Source organism: Ruditapes philippinarum, unplaced genomic scaffold (genome assembly GCF_026571515.1).
Source record: "Ruditapes philippinarum isolate M1 unplaced genomic scaffold, ASM2657151v2 ctg22849_1_1_1_1, whole genome shotgun sequence".
Lineage (NCBI taxonomy): Eukaryota > Metazoa > Mollusca > Bivalvia > Venerida > Veneridae > Ruditapes > Ruditapes philippinarum.
Genome location: NW_026863597.1, coordinates 5,688 through 11,117, shown reverse-complemented (window position 1 = coordinate 11,117; position 5,430 = coordinate 5,688). Strand labels below are relative to the sequence as shown.

The window sequence follows — 5,430 nt, the reverse complement described above, 5'->3', positions numbered from 1 at the left end:
TTTGGACCACATTTATTCTCGATACTTCAGAAGGTTTTACGAGAGCAGGCGTTCAACGGATTAACGAATCAATAAGAACCTATTGTTGGGCTATTCTTGGTTCACAATCTCAAACAAGAACTGATATACTCGGAACAGGAACAGCTTTTGATGCGCAGAAACAATTTCTTGCAAACGTTGAGGATGCAATTAATAGTCCCGTAGATTTACCGAGTCAAATTAAAAGATATCAAAATACATTAAAATATGCCAGAAGTAAAGTTGATTATGTTTACGGAATTGGTTTGTACATGTCTCCTAGTAATATGGAATTAAGAATCGGAGAAATACAAAATTATAATAATAAAATTATAGTAGCAACTGATTATCAAAAGCTTGGATTGAATAATGATGTTAATATTCAACCAATTAAACCAATTCTACATACAGAAATTAAAGGAACGCCAACAAAGAAATCTTTACCAGAACCTAAAGAAATAGCTAAATCTTTAGTTAAAGTGTCAGATGGAATAGAAAAAAAAGAAAAAAATATATCAATAGAACACGAAGATAAAAAAACAGCATTAATCGTCGGTAGTATAGTAATAGGTATTATTACATTTTACTTTTTACGAATATAATTTTTTCGGGTTTAGGGGTGTGGGTTCGAGTCCCGCCGGGGATAAAAAATTTTTTTTTAGGTGTGATGGAGAAGAAAATCTTTTTAAAAAAGTAGGTTATAAAAAAGGGGGTATAACTGGAAATTATTTTTTTTTATTTTTTTAGGGTGGGGGAGAAGAAAATCTTTTTAAAAAAGTAGGTTATAAAAAAGTGGGTATAACTGGAAATTATTTTTTTTTATTTTTTTAGGGTGGTGCGCTAGACTCGCTAAGTTATCATACTACTATCGATGTTTAGGTGCATTTTGCACAAAATTAGCTATACAAAAGTGTGCAAATCACCAACGTTTATGTACAAAATAGAATATAAAAAAATGAAACCAAATATAATTTTTATTTTTCTGTTCATATAATAATGACTTGATGAAAACATGTTTAACTTAGATATATTATCTCATAGTCTTATTTATAAAATAATCATATCAATAAAGATACAGGAAAATGTTATTGTTAAGTAAGCCAAATTTGTATAATAAGCGGTGCAAACAAGATTTGAATCTACATACATTTGAAATATGGGGACTTGTAGTTAGGGATTGTATAGAACGTGTTCAAATATATGCATGTAAGAGATTTATGAATATTATCGTGTAATGCAGTTGTAATGGTAGATTGTGGAAGATACCCAATGTATATATACAATGTACGTGTGTATGCAACAAAAAGATGTATTAAATTTTGGATACGGATTTTATATATGGATGATGAGAGATATGTTAAAAAAGTTATTTTATGCTTAAACAGTTAGATGAACTAGGTTATAAAAATTGGGTGACAACTCTACGATTAAATCTCTATAAGAATGGTTTTGGCTATATTTTGGAACAACAAAAGCTTGAAAATGCAAAATTATTTCTTACTCTTTACGTAAATAGATTAAAAGATCAATACATGCAAAATTGGAACAGTGAGTGTTTAGAAAACAGAAAGCTAGTATTCTATAGAAATTTTAAATGTAATATTAATTTTGAAAAATATCTGGAGAAATATATATTGAAATTTAGGAGTAGTCTTGCTGCTTTTAGGTCCTCTTCTCATCAATTAATGATAGAGAAAGGAAGACATATTGATATTCCAAGGGAAATCCGTTTTTGTATACACTCTCGATGTGAAATTGAATGCGAATTTTTAAAATGTCCTTTATATGATACTTTATGTCAACAATTTATACCAAATAAGTATTTGGAACATCCAAATAATCATAAATTTAACTTATTTATGTCATGCAAAAGTGTTAAGACAATACGAAACTTATCAATGTTTTTATATTAATGCATTTAAACTGCGAAATGAATCTATATCTTAAATAATGTCTTTATGTTAGTTGCTAAATCTTATTACACAATTACATGTTTTGTGAAAATTGGCTAAAATGCTGTTCTGACAACATGTCATTGTACTTTATACAACTCTATGTAAACCCGTATATTATGTGATGCTATGTTATCCTAACTAGCTGCCATATCATTATGCTATTGTGTTTATATATTTATACATGTGTATGGGCCGGTGGCCTAAATACAAATTTGAAATAAACTCTTTATAATACCTTTATTTTAAATACTTTATACAAAAAATATTTTAATATGAAAAAATTATAATGTTTCATACTTTTATGTACTTTTTATTGGAACACCAAAACGTTATTTGGCGATGATCACGTATATGTTTTTTTTTTTACTGAATGATTTGACTATTTAATTATCTTTTAGGGTGTAAATCCTGGAGGGCCTTACGAAAAAGCATTACGAAAGGTAAAGATTAATTTCAATAAGTACAAGAGAAAAACGTTTTTATTTGCAAAACATATCTCAAGTTTTCACATGTCAATACGTTATGATGCTTCAAATTGATGTGTTGTAATGCATATAATTTACAAATTTAAGAAATAAGTTTATTACAAATGATATTTACCTATCCGTGTTTCCAAAGTAGATGCCTAACATGGCACACAATGTTTTTTTCGTATGTAATCGTAAAAATTGCGTGATACGTCTTTATTTCATCGAAAGAATAACTAATTATTAACAGTTTATTATTTGTAAAAATAACAAGTATAATGATGCGGTAAATATTCAAGTCTATAATTTATCACATTGGTCAGACACCTCTTAAGTAATATTCATCTAAATTTAGATGCAATAACAGTTTTATCTTTAATATGACCACCAAAGCATGCATCATACGGTCTTTTCCCCTGCTATAAATATTGCGGCTCTTAAATCAAAAGCCTTAATAAGCGGACGAAAAGACAGGAGTTGATTTCCGTGTATCTTTTTTATCGTGTAAATGATGATGATATGGCAAAACAAACCCCTATTTATTTCATCGATGTTTTCGACATGAAGACGACTGTTTGCATTAGTAATTAACAAATCATGCTTTTTTTGTTTTGATAAGGTCTTCTTAATATGCGATTTCTTAACATCAAGCATACAAATCAATATGTTAATTTATTTAAACTTTTTTTTATTTGTTATAAAAATATTTTTCTTTGATTCAATGAGTAAACATACTGAATTTCCCTTTATAAATGCACATGGCAAATATATAAAAGCAAATTAAGAACATAATTTATCGCAAATAACTTTACCAAATTCTATAATATGGCAGAAAATGAGGCAATGATTGCAACCTGAAATAAATGTTGCTTGCTGAGGTTTATTTTGTTACTCCTGGAAATGACATTAACGTACGAAAGTGGCAAAGTTTGTTTACATCTTAATAAACAGTTAATATATTTTGTTAAATAATTTCACATCTTTATCAAAAATTAGTTCTTAATTGTGTAACATTGTGATAAAACAGCAGCAGTGTTTGTGCTACTTTTATTTGTATAGTACATTGTTGTTTTCAAGGATTTTTTTTTCTTTTTTTAGGACTTCTACGTCAGCATCATATGTTTCGTTGTTTTTACTATAGCATATGCGATATTCGCCAGTGTATTTGTAAAGGACCAGTGGATGGAATGAGTTTACATTTATGCATTTCAAACCAAAAAGGAACTATTATGTTTTTTATGTTTTTGATATACCATGATACACATAATTTTCAATATAAATACTCGAGCAAAATGGAAAGTGAACAAAAGTATAACCAGAATTGATTGTTTTATGTATTGCTCAAACTAACTATATTACCCTTGCTCTTGATTCTTATGTGCCGTTCTTCTACACAATATAATTTTCTTTGTTATTGTTATTTAATTTAACTAAAATCTCTTAAATAGAAAGAAATTACTTAATTTATGAGCATTTTTGCCGCATCATTTTACAAATACCTGATCACACACAGCTTTGCTCTAATGTTCAATTGATTGCAATTAAATTGATGTACAAAATAAGCATATGCTTACTAAGGAATTATGTTCTCGGAATGAGTGAATAAGAGTCCATGATTGATAAAAACATTATAAAACATTATACGAATTGTTAACAAATAAAGTGGCATACACTATTTTGTATGCATTGGCATGTTTTTGAATTTCGTTCAAAAAGGAAAAAAAAAGCTTTTCCATTTAAAAACAATGTAACTTTCGTTGAAAATATCTAATACAAACTGTTACTTTAGGGGCTTATAATATATAAGTATATAGGTATATAATATTTGTATTTGTTAATTGATATCAAGTCTTGATTATATTTTATTTCAAAATCAGTTTATTTATTTTTTTTGATTTGTGCGATTGATGATGATTTTCCCTGCTTTCGTCAGAGTTAATTCACCGTGTCAGTGTATTTGTAACTGTATTTATATGTATATATTTCTGTTTGCGAAACTTTGCAGGTTCTTATGATTACTGTAATATACATACATCTTTTATAAATAATAGGAAAGATAGAAAAACGGAAAACATAACCTTTAAACCAATTACTTTATATAACAATTCAAAAGTTTTCTTTTTAAAAGGCGCGTAAGAATGTGGGTTTATTTCTTTCAAAAACTATCAGTATCAGTAGCTATATTTACCGTTTTTCTTAAATGATTTCACAGCATTTTGATGTACGGCCGACGTCAGATCTATCCGTAGAAGAATCATTGACAATTATTTATATTCATTCTTATTGCAAAGTTTGTTTACTTTTACGAAAAATGTCCCCTTTATCGTGTTATATACATGTGTATTTGTCTAGCTGCAAGTTTGTTTGTTTTCACATATTAATTGTGTTTAATAACAATAAATTTCATATAGATATGCAAGCGTTTTCTTTCTCTCTTTTTTGTTGTTGAATATTTTGTTATTATCAACAGTGATTTATTCATTTTCTGTTTCCATTCATGCGAAAAGTACAAATTTAAAACTCCAGTATTTGAATTTGAACTGTATATTGACCATACAAAATACCAGCTTGCATTCAAACTTATCAATGCATTCAAAAATAAAGTAAAAAATATAAAATAAGTATGATTAAACGGGTAAACGAACAAAAGTTAATATTTCCAATATTTCCAATGCACATTGTCGTATATGAACTTTAAAATCATTTAAATTAATTCAGTTATTTATCACAATTGAAAGAATAACCAAAAGAATGTAAAGTGTATGGATGCAGTGCGTGCTTAAAGAGGACCCATCCGCCTGTTAAGACACAAAAAGCAGCTTTCGCGAACACCAGTCGTGCCCTTAAAGATTTGAAGCATAAGGTGGTGATAATTTACCTCCTTGTAATTTACACAGAAATGAAGCCTTAGCTGAAAGAAAGTCACTTTACAGCAAACAATAAGCTTAATCAGTCTGTAACCAGTGTTAAAAATAAAGGAGTTGAGCTCC

General features: G+C 28.3%; 1 long non-coding RNA gene across 1 annotated transcript; it reads left to right on the top strand.

Moving 5' to 3' along the window:
* Window positions 1-890: 890 nt before the first annotated feature.
* LOC132722635 (uncharacterized) lies at window positions 891-4,316 on the top strand. Its single transcript, XR_009624635.1, has 2 exons — window positions 891-2,413; window positions 3,539-4,316. It is a non-coding gene; the product is annotated as an uncharacterized LOC132722635 (long non-coding RNA).
* Window positions 4,317-5,430: the final 1,114 nt, after the last annotated feature.